At 45.5% G+C, this 14,458-nt stretch overlaps 1 long non-coding RNA gene across 1 annotated transcript in view; it reads left to right on the top strand.

The window, feature by feature from the left end:
- Positions 1–14,458, top strand: part of LOC138246021 (uncharacterized) — a 60,950-nt gene that overhangs the window by 42,826 nt on the left and 3,666 nt on the right. The window lies entirely within an intron of this gene.

A 14,458-nucleotide genomic window follows, 5' to 3' on the forward strand; every position in this document is an offset into this window, starting at 1 on the left:
TTCAGGCTGTCTGATGCAGCCATTGCACCAATCACAAGAGGTCGCCACACTCCAACTGAAGAGTATACAACTCCAACTTAGAGTGATTTGCATAATAATGGAAACCTATCCTGGGGTAATGTATTTAATGACTTAGTATGTTTTTAAATACATTATGAGGGAAGCTGCTGCCCGTCTGCAGCCTCCCAAACCCTTCTCCGTGCCCGTTTGTGGCGCCCCTTCCTTTTAGGGTCACCACAGAAGTATTAGATTTGTAAATGATCCCTCCTCTGGAGCTTCTGCATACTTTACTACCAGCTTTACAGTTGGCTTTCCTTTCTGGGCAGACTTGTGCAGCAGTGCTCTGTTTTTTTTCTGTTTCACACAAGTTCACACCTGTGCTGCTGAGCGAGCATCCTGCTTGGCCAGTGGAATCCATTGCAGGTGTGTGAGCTAGCATGTTACATTTCCCACCCACATTCTCGCAAACAGGTTGTTGTCATGTTGTGCCTCCCCCACTCTTCCCAGTCATGTGCATAGGGAGTGGGAGGTGGAAAAGTTTCCAGTGTTGGGTGCAGCAGCACTCCGCTCATTGACAGGCCTCTACTTGCATTCTGTGTTGTTCTGGGCCCCGGGATGGTGTCCTGGAGCCTTTCATTAGTGTGACTGTCCTGCGGGCAATGGGGCCTCCCATGGGGCAATTCGGAGGAGGGGCCCCATGCATTCCACCTCCCCGAGAGCAAATAAGCATTACTTATGTGCGGATCCCAGGACCATGACCCATCCAGCAAGTATTTTTATAAATAGTGACAAAGCACAAATGCTCTGTTTTTCATTTAGGAGTCAAAGGTCAAACCTTCAAACAGGCATACATTTAGACATGTTGTTCCGATGTTGTCTAACTTTGGCTTGTTTTGCTCCTAGTGGTGAGCTGTAGCCTCCAAGAGCGCTCTCATTAGGCCTCCTGAGCTCTAAATGGGTGCACTTTGCAGGGAGCTTGGTTTTCTGGCACCAGCAACAATCTTTTCCTCCACCTGGAACTCCTCTCCTGCTGGTAAGAGCATCTTGCTTAGCCCCGCCGCAACCAGTCAGCAGAGCACCCTCCTGCCTGCACTCCCCATAGCTTCCTGGCTGTCTGAAAGGGCAGGCAGAGGGACATCATTGGAATCCAAGTCTTTCCCCAACTGGTTCTTAAGAGTATAAGGCGGCCAGCGCTTTTAGCCATGACAAGACCCATTATCAGAACCCCAATCAGAAAGTCACAGGTCAAGCAGGGGTTATTGGGCCAATCAGAGGGGGGTACTTGGATTCTAAGTTGCTTAGGACCTATTATGGGTCCTAAGCAACTGGGCCAAGTACCCCTTCAGCACTTGACTCAGTTGTAGCATGGTTTGAGCAGTTTAAGGCTTCTCGGGGGTAGGTAGACACAGGAAGGTGACCACAGGCTCTTAACTCAGAATGTGTGAAGCAGCTGCAATAAATGATTGTAAAGTCAAATACTTCCTTTTATGAAAAAAGAGTATTTATAATGACTGCAAAGTCAAATATGACATTCACAAACAATACAGATAGTCCCTGAGGTCAGGGCTGCAATGTTTCATAGGCAGGTCCCTGAGTCACATTCCTCTAAAGCTAACAGTGGTGGTTATTCCCCATTCACTATAGGTGACATTCAGGTCAAGCCATCTCAGGAGTTCCACTCCGACTCCGTATTAAAGTCAAGAGAGTTCTTAGGGCCACGGTGCTACCTGACAAGCAAGTTCCCCCGGGCCGTCATGACTGAAATCAGTCTTACCCACACCAATACGATCCAAGAAACTGGATTTTCTAAGTGTGCCCCCTTTGTGGGCACTAGAGTTGCAAAGGCTATATCTGGTAAGGCTTTCTCAAAGAGCCCAGCCGGGCTGCGCTCAGCTGTCCTAGAGTTCCCCCACACGCTGTCCTGCAGCGGCTGGGGGTTCTTTTGGCTCCTCCAAGTAGGGTGAGCTCTTTGGTTCTTCACACCAGAAGTGTGGTGGGGGGCTGCGATGATCCTGACACTGACCTTCTGTCATGGCTCTGTCCCGCCAGGGTCACCACAGCAGCCTCTTTCCTCCAATGAAGATCCAAACCAACACACTTTTTGATTGGTCCTTGTTGCCCTCTCTAGGGTACAGGGTCACTGTACCTCCACTGCACATGGGCCCCAGCCTGCTCAGCATGACAGCTCTCTTCACGGCGCCCACCCCAGCATACGTGATCATCCCTTACCGCCTCACATGGACTACAGCCTGCTCAGCAGGGCAGAACACTTCATGATGGTCCCATCTGGCATACGTGGTCGCCGACTTAACACTACACACAGGCAGTGACCCGTTCGATGCAGTAACAATCATGGCTCACTTGAAGGCGGCCCTTCTCTCGCATATGGGGGTCGTCGACTTTCCCTGCACATGTGCAACAAACCAATCAGTACAGAAGCCAGCACCTCACACCTCACTAAGGGAATCCATTCACCAGAATTTCCCTCTGGACTTCCGCTTCCTCCAATGCTCACCTCTTCCTCACAGGTCACACTAGTCTAGGCAAGCAGGCAGGCGCTGGTGCTCCAGGCTCTAGACCCGGTAGCCTTGGATTCCATGGGTGATGTCCCCTCACCCAGCTAAGAGACTAACAGACCTTGGCCACCAGCCCTTGTCACAGGCAGAACTCTTTTAGAGCTTCTTCTCGTCACACAGCCTGACTGGTTGCTTGACAGTTAACACATTTTTGGGGTCACAACCTCCCCTTCTTAAAGTCCATTTCCAGACACCAAATTTAGAGTCTGGATGTTTGAAGTTTATGTAGGGGGTCTACTTCCCTTTGAAGTGCCCACTCCTTTGTTCTCACTTCCTCCAGAAAAGAGTCTGTCATAGCGAGGGCAATTCCAAATCCAATAGCCCCACAACACAGGCCATGGGAGTCACTAGAGGTTCACCCGTAGATGTCAGCTACAGTGGTATGTATATCAAAAGTTTACCCAAGGGCCTCAGGCCTACTCTTTTTGATTCTTTTATCAGCCCCATCGCCATCCAGTGATGGGCCCAGGCCTCTTCCTTGTGACTTCTCTCTGAATCAAAGAGCACCATTTGAAGTGTACTGGAGAGCCTTGCTCACCCTCCTCCACTGTGTTACATCCAGCTTACTGCAAGGCAGCAATACACAAATCTGTCTGGTAAAAGGTAGTAATGGTAAAATATCAGCACCTCCTAGATGTGTCCAATCTCTAATAAGGATGAATCTAATAAAAGTGGTGCTCAATGGTCAAATGCCCTACTAACCAAAAGGCAAACAATTATGTATTATGAGAACACACAATGTACAAATATGCAGCTAAGACCACAGCACTCATAACGCAAATATTTTGATATAAAACATTAACGTATAGAAAGATCAAAGTCAGTCTTTAAATAATGTAGTAATCTTCTCTGTGTTCTAGTATGTTTTTTTTATTTCTGTCAAAAGTGGCTCCGTATAGTCGGATCGTTCGTGTGCAATAAACAGTAATACCCTTTGATCAAAATATATTCATAAACAGCCAACACGTGTTTCATCACGCAGGGACTTTTTCAAAGCTGTAAAATATAATGTGAATATATGTTTACAATATATCAACAGAAAATGTTAAAACACTCAGACATGACAGGGGTGAAGAAATGTGAGCGGTGGGATGTTGCACCATGTAGACTTGAAAGAACATCTCACATATATAAATCACCAAAAAGAAAAGAGTGAAACCCACCAAGATTAGTTCTAACTACCACTTCCAAAACCATCAAATGGCGTGTAGAATAAAGGCGTAAAGGTGAGTCGTAAGAAGTAATGGGTAGATCCAGGCCCTATATCATATTGGAATTTAGAAAAAAGTAGTATGAACCAGAATCCCAAGGAGCCAAAATTCTCAACATACCTCGAACATCAACAGGCTGTATCCGTATCCGGCTAAATCAATAGCGTAAGAAAGCTGTAACGTGAATATAAAACGTCAACTAAAATGGATATTGTAATGAAGAACATTATCATAGAAAACAGAATGCCGAAGTGAAGTCCAAAAGAAGTATTTATTCCAGTTTCGGAGGTCCCATCCACACCACGTAAACTGTTAGCTTAGTTTGGGACACTCTGGGCAGATTTCACCTATATGTATAATAATGCAGTGAAAGTCCTACAGATTTTCCAGTAAACTCTACTGACCTATTTATGAATGCCATCTCATAGGCCCTACCCAAGGTCATCAGCAGTACTTACAGGCTAACTGTGCACAGTTACTGGGCTGTGAATGACAGTAGCCTCACTCGTACAGCCTGCCCATGGGTGTACGCGATTATGCACACAGTCTCACATGTAACCAGGCCAGTGCCCCTTACTCTAGCTACACTGCAGCAACTTTATCTTAAAAGATTGGGCACTGGCTTAAAACACATTCAGGCCAAAACTACCATAAAATTACTGTGAGTGAGACACAGGTAATAGACTCAACCAAGGTAAAGGTCTAAAAACCAGGTGATCAGAAGCAAAAAATACAGGTTGCCGAACTGGGCGGAACCCATATGCAACAATAAAATTATAATTTTTCACTGTTAGGAACTGAGTTTGTTCATCTGCTGCATGTTTTCCCAAAGCAAATGACACAAAGTGAGTGAATGCAGCATAATATACAAGACTAATACATGATTATGGTAGAATGGAAAATAACAGCATAATGTATTTTTGGTGGACATGGCCTGCACTGCTTAGTTGGCAGACACTTCATGAGGAAGCCTCTACCCGATGACTCAGAGGGCCTCTGGCAGCTGATGTGTGGGCTTGTGGCTGCCTAAGCAGGCTTCAGCCAGTTTGGCGGGCCTCCCTGCTTCCTCAGTATCAGGGACCCATTAATACTGTATGAGGGTGGACAGCCTGGCACTGCTGCTCCTCCATCCCTGATTGCTCTCCTATCTTGGGGTTTGAAAACTGAGCCGCAATGCCGGTTGGTGCATCCCTAAGACCTCCACAAGCACCTTAGCAGAGGCGTGAGTGGAGGGACCCCCAGCCACCTATAAAGTTATCATGGGCCGTGCCCAGAGTGGTCAGGACAAGAACCACGAACCAAATCGCATCAGCTACCGTTTCATGTACAAACACCCGGCGGCAGCGGTGCTTGCTCAATTGCCATTGGGTGGCCCCCATTGGCTCCACTCCACCCCCACACTGGGGGGCAGCTGGTGGCAGCAAGTGGGCCTGATAGCAATTGCTCCCAACCTGCAGCAACATCCAAATACTTAGAACTTCCAGCAGCCCTAATACATTAGAACAGTCTTTCTCCTGTGTTGGTGACCTCCTGTGGCATCCTGCAACCCAGGGTCACCACAAACTTTGACACCATGGGCAAACCAAAGTTAGTTCACTCGGGAGCTCTAACACTGGTGAAGCATTGGGGTCAGCCAGCAGCTGACCCATTCCTGGAGGGGTTGGATAAGCTATACACAATCCTAGAGGCAATTGGGACGATTAACACTTCACTTGAGTCAAAAATAGACACTCTTGCCCCAATGTCAGCCTGCTGTGTGAGGATCATAAGGAGCTTGCAGAACGTGTCTTTGAGTCAGAAGGCACAACACAACAGGCACAACTTCAGCAGTACCTCACAGTAAAAGCTCCAGGAATTAACAGATCGAGTGTGCTTCATCCGTCAGCGGCGCAACAACGACAAGGTGTCTGAATCAAGACCTTAGTATTGCTGCACAAGTTCTCCCCCTTTTTCGCCACTGAAAGTCCCTGCTCGCTAGGTTGGTTTCCCCTCTAGGGCTAAGGGGCTGCACCCCTCAGAAATTTCTGCACATCTACATCAAAAAGATTTGTTTAGAGATAAGATCGTATCTCCAAACAAATCAATGTATTTAACTCTGGGCTGTAATTCCTAGGCTGCCTGCCTGCCCTGCCTCTCTTTGAAGTAGGAGACGAAAACCAGGCAGTAAAACAACTTTTCTGCACTGTGACTCACGACACAGGGCTTAGCTTTCTAAAGCCCTTTGTTTCCATCGTGGTCTATGTTGATATCCACTGTAGGCCAGTGACGCTTTTAGCGTCATAGTTTCGGGCATTGGAGTCTTCATCCTTGCCTGGGGGCAGCGATCTGTCATTCACAGGCATAGATCCCACCCTTTCCCATTCGTCGCGCAGTAGGAGTGAATTCAAGCATGTGTAACTTGGTGCCTTGTCTTCGATAATGGTAAGTGTTATAATGCTAATCTTGAGCTATTTATATTGAGCAGTGACTCTGTCACCTTAACCTCCCCACTGTGACACCCCAGGCCGTGACTGCAGATCCCTAACCCCTCCAGAAGTGGAGCGCTATATTTGTTCCCCCGCTAAATTGTTCCAAAAAATGAGCAGGGTTCTGATTTCCCTTGTGAAGTTTATCCACATATGCGAGTCAAGCTCAAGGAGAGCAATATGTGCTTACAGGAAAGGCAGTTATCTGCTGTATGGCATTAAGACTGCCCCTTTCTTCATGCCCTTAACATTAATGCCAAAAACATGGATTGATTTGCAAACAATGAATGTTAAAAACATTAAGGTAATGTGTGTCAGTGTTTTTTTTCCTCTCTTTTTTCACGTTTTACTTAATGTTGCATTCCGCTAGAGAGTTAACTGTTTCATCTTGCTGTGTTTCTGTTTTTTTTTTTTCGTGCATCCTATTACTCTTCAATAGTGCAGACTTTTGCTAGGTGTTTATAAAGTGCTTTGATTGAGTGCGCTGGCACTGAGGCTGAAGCCGGCAAAGCCCAGTGCCTGTCAGTGGGTTGGGCTTCTGCAGACCACACAGAACAATGGTCATGTATTCCAGTTACAATTGAAATTGGAAGCAAATTGGGACTGTGCTGAGCAACAAACTTCCGCAGGCAGACATGCCCCATAAGTGGAAGCCCTGCATGTATGTGCAGGAGACTAAACCACAGCTCAGTGAGGAAGTGGGCTCAGCCACTACTCTTTTGTGGGAGCAGACCCAGGACAGTAGACAGTCAGCACTTGTTGCAGTGGCCTCCTTCCGTGAGCCGACCATGGGCGTGATCTCTACTTCAATTGATACCTTCCGACAATAATAAACGTTCATCTCAACTGACACCACTTCCCAAAGAAGGGTCTCTTCCAGTGGAATCCCTTAGATGGCTGATTCATGGCCTCGAGAGGTAGAGCATGCAGGGTGTCCTGGTGGGCAATGTACATTGTCACTGGCTGCACAGCATATTCAAGATGTATCCACTTAAATTTGATAAAGTTAATGGACTGTTTGTCGTCTGTGCTTTGCATTACTGTTTTTATTGTTCAGTTTTCCACTTGCAGGACCTGAGCGGCCCCATTCTCCCCTTCTACAGTCATTTCAGAGGCAATGCTGCTTCTTTCCAGAAAACATCATAGTGCAACATGCTTGTTGTTCTTGGGCACCGACACACATTCACTACACTTCACCATAGAACAACTAGATAGCTTTCCCATAATCACTTGGAAGATTATAATGTTATAGTGCTAATAAATGCTAATGAATCCACTCATTCCTTAGGTGTAAGATGGTCCATACTACCCTTCCATAGGAACCACATATAATGCTCGAGGAAGAGGCCAAACTTCAGAAAGGCTGACTGGGTCAAATTTTCTGTACTAACGTCTCCACTTATGTTAGAGGGCTTTGATCTAGTTGAGGGCAGGAATCCTTTTTGAAGTGGGAGCTGTTCATATAGATGAGGAGGGCAGATTTGTTCTAGTAGAGGGCAGGTTGGATGTCCTCCTGTGCTGCTTGGCAGTATTTATGCTACTAATACAGAGCAACACACTTTTCTGTATCCATTGTGGCAGCAGCTTACCAGATGGGTCAATTTTTCATGAATCCTGTGGGGCAACTTGAAAAGCATGTTAGACACCACACTAGATAGGTCCCATCTACCATTTCCACAAGCTCCAACAGTTCAAAATACAAAGGATTGGTCACACTAACTCATGCAGTGGTCCCTTACAACCCAGGGGTTAGGATTTACTTGTTCTGTTCCCCTCTTCATGACCTGTATGTGCACTTGGGCAGAGTTGTCTGTCTCTGCCAATTTGTCCTCTACAGGTCTCCTCCCCAGACCATTCCATTCCTTCACAATGCCTCCAGGGCTCCACTCTAGAAAATGTGGCATTCCGTGACTCCCTCGCTGACAGGATCCACAACTGCTGAAAATAATAAATAGCCTCCTCTCCTCTAACTGAGTGGGAGGCTTTCAAAGTAATCACACATGGTTAGCGCATTCATGCTCTGGTTGGTGCACATAGAACACTTTAGAAGGAACTTTTTAGGGTAGAGGACTCCTAAGCCCGAATCGACTGGGGGATTGTGGGTGAGGACTTCGAAAATCTCTCAGAGATGCTTGCAAGGAGCAGGCCACTCTGTCTGAACGACTGTGCTGTCTAAACTACATGGCCCACACCGCAAGGGCTCACACCGAAGAGGATAGAGGAGTTAGGCTGTTGGCTTGCCTTGTTAATCAAGAGAACCGATATGCACCTATTCCATCATTCATGACCTCACAGTGAACTATCTTACAAACTCAGTACTCTACAGTGGTGGGGCTGGCAGCGGGGAAGCAACAGCTGAGCTTTTTCTTGGGAAGCTGCCTTTACCCCTTGTTTCTTATGCGTTGAGGGAGGCAATGGACACTTCTATCTCAATCCAGCCACTGGCAAAACTTCAGCAACAGATGGGTTGCCTTCCTTAAGGCATTAGCTCCAAGCCTGACCCTTCAATATTAGTCAACAGCTTCTGAGAATGTACTGCCACAGTCGCAGGGCAGTGGTTCCCAACCTGTGGTCCAGGGACCCCTGGGGGTCCGCGAAGCTTCCTGAGGGGGTCTTGACTGCTTCGAAAATTAAATAATATTAACAGATTAATAAAGTGTATATAAATAAAGAGCCTAAATGTACAATTGAAAAATGTAAAAAATGCTGTGTCAAGTTACTTGAAATTGGAGGCTAAAAATGTAATTAGTATCCTCAGATTGCTTTGTGGGAGCAGTGCAGGTGCATCAACCAGAATATATTATGGACGATATGTGGCTTCAATTAAATTTAGACAAGCTTCAACCTTCCTATTGAAATTATTTATTTTTATTTATTTGTAAATTAAATAAATGTGTTATTATTTGTGGATGTGTTTGATTAATGTTTCTGTATGTTTTGTGTATTGGTTTACAGTTCAAAACAGTGTTTAGGTTGGGGTCCCTGACTTCCAGTAATAACTCAGTGAGGAGGCTCCCCTGATTCCAATATTGATTCAGTGGGGGTCCCTGGGTTCCAGTAATGATAAAGTGTGAGTCCACAGAAGTCAAAGGGTTGGAACCACTAGCTTAGGGGCACCCCGATGGTATTGATACCCAAGCTGGCTCATGCCCCCTAGGATCCTACCTGCTACTGATTGACAGCTATTGTGAATGCTGATTATAAAATTCTTAGCAAGGTTTTGGCCAGTTGTATTTTGCGGGAACTCCCCAACCTGATCCACTCGGATCAAAATGGATTTGTGCCTAGGAGGAGTAGGTCTGTGAACATTAGGAGATTGTACGGAATCTTGGAAGAGGCCTCTCTGGCGCAGCCTTGCTCAGCCTTCAACAGAAAAAAGTTTTTAACACACTGGATTGGTAGTACATGTTCACACTGCTGGTTAGATTGGGTTTTTGGAGAGTACATCATGTGACACATTTGGTTGCTCTAGACGAGCCCTACTGCTAGAATCCAGAGAGGCCAGCTGATCTCCACTTCTCTTTGACGTTGGGAGGGGAACTAATAGGGGTGCCCGCTTTCTCCTTTTTTCTTTGTATTTGCCATGGACCGCTGCCCATCAGAATGCAATCGGTGGGGCATTCCTGGGGCATTCCATTAACAGACAGAACCCACATGGTATCTCTCTACACAGATGAAATTTTGGTCAACATCAGAGACATTGAGGGTGGTGATATGATCCCTCCCGGAGTTCTGTTCCACTTCTGGACTGCAGGTCAGTTTGTTTAAATCCTGTTGTGCCCCAAAGCTATTATAATCTGTCTTGACCTGGAAGGCGGCCTGATCATGTGGAAGGTATTTTTTTTTACTATTTGGAGAGTAGAATCTATCACACTGAACAAGATCTCCTAGACAGAAATGTTACCAGGGGAGTATTTTCTCTTAGTGGGGACGTTGTCTTTATCGGTCATGGCGCATATCACTCTGACTAAAATGGTGATGCTGGTCTTCCTCTTGCACTAGTTCCTCAATCTCCCCTTTCTAGTCATGAGAAAGTTCTTCCAAGACATGGATACGCAGTTGGGGGAACTAATATGGAGCAGCAGCCAGTGTAGCGTCGCTTTGGCCAAGATGTGTCTCCCAGTAGATCAAGGCGGGCTGGGCGCTATGAATTTAGAAGATTATTATCTGGCAGTGCAGCTTCAATGGGTGAGCCATCAGCTTTCAGGACATTCCCTGAAAGAGACATGCTGTAGTGGAACCCCCTGCGACTTGGAAGGCTACACAAGGTGCTTCTCTCAGGCTCCAAGCTTGAACATGGACTGTCTTGGTTGTTGAACATGGCCCTGGCCTGCTTCATTTGGAGTCAATGTCTCACCAGGCATTTTGCACCCAATGTTCCTGCCATATCTTTGGTTGGTTTGCCCAAGCACCTTGTCACCTTACAGCTGGTGATCTCTCATTTGAGGAGCTTCAAGAACAGTGGGCAGTTTCTAACATACCATCTCCTAGTTAAGGTCTTTGGGGCTAAATGGCTCATTACGGGTATAGAATTTGAGACCCACTCTCAATTGTATTGGGAAACAGCAGGAAGTAGATTAGCTAGTTGTAAAGAGCACTTCAGCAACACACATGATTATCACTCCAGTCCCTACCTGGTATATGGAAGACAGCTCGGCGGACCGCTAAATGACAAGGAGTGGGTGAGGGTGAATGCATATCTACACACCCCTTTGCGAAATGCCAGGTTCAAGTATATATAGTCTAATGTTTTACATACAGCCTTCTTATCTCCAGATAAATTTAATAAAATCTTTGCCTCTGCCTCCAGTCCCCACTGCGCCGCACTTTCAGCAAATTTCCATCACATACTGTGGACTAGTCAGTTTGTGGTTGCCTACTAGTTTACAGTTGTGGGCAAGTTGACTGCCATAACTGGATTACTTAACCTAAATTGTTGAAAGGTGTGCTCCCTTGGACTCTAAATACCCAGAAAGGCCAAAGTGGCCCTAGTGGTCAATCTTTCTAGTTCCAGCTTGACCCCTCCGGAGCTGGCAGTCCTAGAGAAAGGCCTAGGCTTCGTACCCACCCCGAAGGAGGATCAATTTAGACTACATTGCGAGATGGCAGCTCTGTTTCGCAAGGTTAGGCTGCATTTCTTCTTTAAGGATCGTCCACAATTGGAGACAAAGGGTGACACCAATTTAAGGAATCCTTCAACCTTCATGCCCCCCACCACCTCGGTCCCTTTGGAGGTACTTACCTTTGAAAAGGCGGTCTGCCATGAAATCCAACGTCTGAACTCTCCAAAAGTTTTCCAGAAGTGTCTCCAAATCAGAACGGGCAGCTATTCAATCTCTATCTTCCAATCCTGATATTACGCTAAAACCAGCAGACAAAGGTGGTGCCATTGTTGTTATGGATACAACCTATTACCAACAGGAATGTCTAAGACTACTCAGCGATACATCTTACTATCGCCCTATCTCTATTGACCCGACTCCACGTCTACAACGTAAGATTCGCAGTATGATAATGGAAGCTGAAGCAGCCGGTTGGATTACCCAACAAGAAGCGGAATTCCTTGATACAAAAAATCCTAGGGTTCCATACTTCTATTGTCTTCCTAAAATCCACAAGGGTCTCCCACCCCCAGGACGCCCCATAGTGTCCAGGATTGGTTCCCTTTTAGAGCCCTTGTCCAAATTTTGTGACTTCTTCCTGCAACCCATTGTTCAGAAAACGTCCACCTTTTTGAAGGACACAAAAGACACTTTGGTTTTATTGAATGACATCAATGAAACAGGCACCACTGATATATTAATATGTCTAGATGTAGAGGCTCTATATACTAATATTCCGCAAGAGGCCACACTCGCCGCAGTAGAGGAAATACTCCTAGCTGACACTTGGACTTACAACACCCCAGTGAGCTTTATTATGCAATGTGCAGGTGTAGCTCTCCAAGAGAACTTTTTTCAATTTGAGAAAAGTCTCTTTCACCAGATACAAGGTACGTCTATGGGGAGTACTTTCGCACCTAGCCTTGCCTGCCTATATATGTTTACCTTCGAGCAACGCCACATTCTGACTTCTGACCAACCATTCTTTTCCAACATTAAACTGTGGCGCCAGTATATAGATGATATCCTAGTGATTTGGAAGGGCGATATGGACCGTGCTATAGCTTTTACCCAGTGGGTCAATACTTTGGATACCCACCTTCGTTTCAGTTCTACCATCTCTGACAAAGAAGTATCCTTTCTTGACCTACAAATCACACTTAGGGATGGATTTCTTAATTCATCCGTATACCATAAACCTACGGATCATAATAGCTTGTTACTTTACAATAGTCACCACCCTAAAGCCCTACGAGATAATTTACCTTTTGGTCAATTCTTGAGGATACGACGCAACTGTTCACATAAAAATGACTTCCACACACAAGCCAACACTTTATGTCGGAAACTTTGTGAACGTAACTATCCCATACCTAATATTCGACAGGCTAAGAAAAGGGCCAGTAACATCCCCAGGGAAGTATTATTGACTGATAATATCCGTACACAACAATCTAGATTAACCTGTGTAACTACGTTCACTCCCCTTAGTAACCAAGTAAAAGGCATTGTCCGGAGGCTTTGGCACATCCTCACTAGTGCAGGCGCTACATTAGAACACCCTCTATTTGCCTTCAAAAGAACCTCTAACATTAAGGACCTAGTTGTCCATACAAGACCTACATTAAACCGGCCCTTTAACAACTCTGGCCCCAGCCAATGGCTTAAAGTGAAGGGGCATTACCCTTGTGGCTGCTGTAATGTGTGTCCCCTTACTGACAGCATCCAAGAAGTGGAAATAGGCGAACAAAGGACATGGCAATTGAGATCTCATACTAGTTGCCGTACTAAGAGCTGTATTTATATGATTACTTGTCCATGCAATCTAAAATACATTGGTATGACGACTAGAATGGTGAAAGTTCGAATTAACGAACACCGCAGTACCATTAGATGTAAGAGATCCTCCACCAAATTGACCAACCATTTTATTGAGAAACAACACACTCCTAATGATATCAAATGGATTGTTCTAGAAACCATGAGAGATAATATAGACTGCACAAAGAAACTCCTGGAAAAAGAACAACGGTGGGTCTTTAGACTTAAGACCCACTTATTTGGTCTTAATGATGATATCCAGTGGACCAGCTTTATTTAGTGAAAACAACACTTTCTGTATTTACGGTCACCATTACTGTTTTTTTCTCCATATAACAGTTCACGTGTGTGCAGTCTTTTATAATGACTACATGGTGATTATTTTTATTTTTATTATTATTTTTGTTTGGAGAACTGGTGGTAACGTTTTAACCCCACTTATTCGACTTGTTTAGAGGGTTTTACTTTCAATGACTTTGTGGGCAGACTACTTTAAAATGGCCGACACCTTTTCTGGTCCGACTGCTACTATATCCACCTTTGTGACAGTCCTTTTTCAGTTTTAGTTTCCCTTTCCTCCTTTAAAACGTTTCGGCATCAGTGTTTTCCTGAAATACCGGGGGATAGGAACAGGCGTAGGTGGTCCGGCAGTGCCCGTCCTCTATAAAAAGTAAGTGCCCTATTTATAGTTCATTGTCAAAAACTCCCGACCGGGTACTTCCGTTACTGCATGGTCGGGCAACCTTAGCCATGCATTCTTGGCGCTTACACCTGTGTCCACGTTTATCTACGGACCAGGGTAAAATGCATTTGGGCGCTTTCGGCGCCGCTATACCCACAGAGACGCGCCATCGACTCTGCGCGCTCTCTTGTTTCTCTCCGACTAATTGGGGAAACACGTTTGAATGTTCACGCGTCTTCTCCTTAGTAACGGAACCATTACTGTGGCTACGGGTGCGCTGAGAATGGCGCTAGCACCTCTGATTTATGCTATCTGTGCAATTGTAACTGATTGAAGTCCTCTTGACATCTATACTACTGTTCTACTTACTTCGAGTCTTTGAGGTTTCTATAATTATGACGCTCTGTGGAGCTTTTCCTCATTACATGTGATAGCCTTGTCCAGTGCCATTTTCGGATTTTCCTCTTGCTTTCCTTTTGCAGTGTGTCCTTACTGGGCACTGTCTCTTTACATATAATGCCTGTGTAATATCACATGGTTGTGTATTTCAATGAATTCTTATGTCACCAATAAGATGGTTACTATCTTTATAATGCGACTT

The sequence above is a fragment of the Pleurodeles waltl genome, chromosome 7 (genome assembly GCF_031143425.1).
Source record: "Pleurodeles waltl isolate 20211129_DDA chromosome 7, aPleWal1.hap1.20221129, whole genome shotgun sequence".
Lineage (NCBI taxonomy): Eukaryota > Metazoa > Chordata > Amphibia > Caudata > Salamandridae > Pleurodeles > Pleurodeles waltl.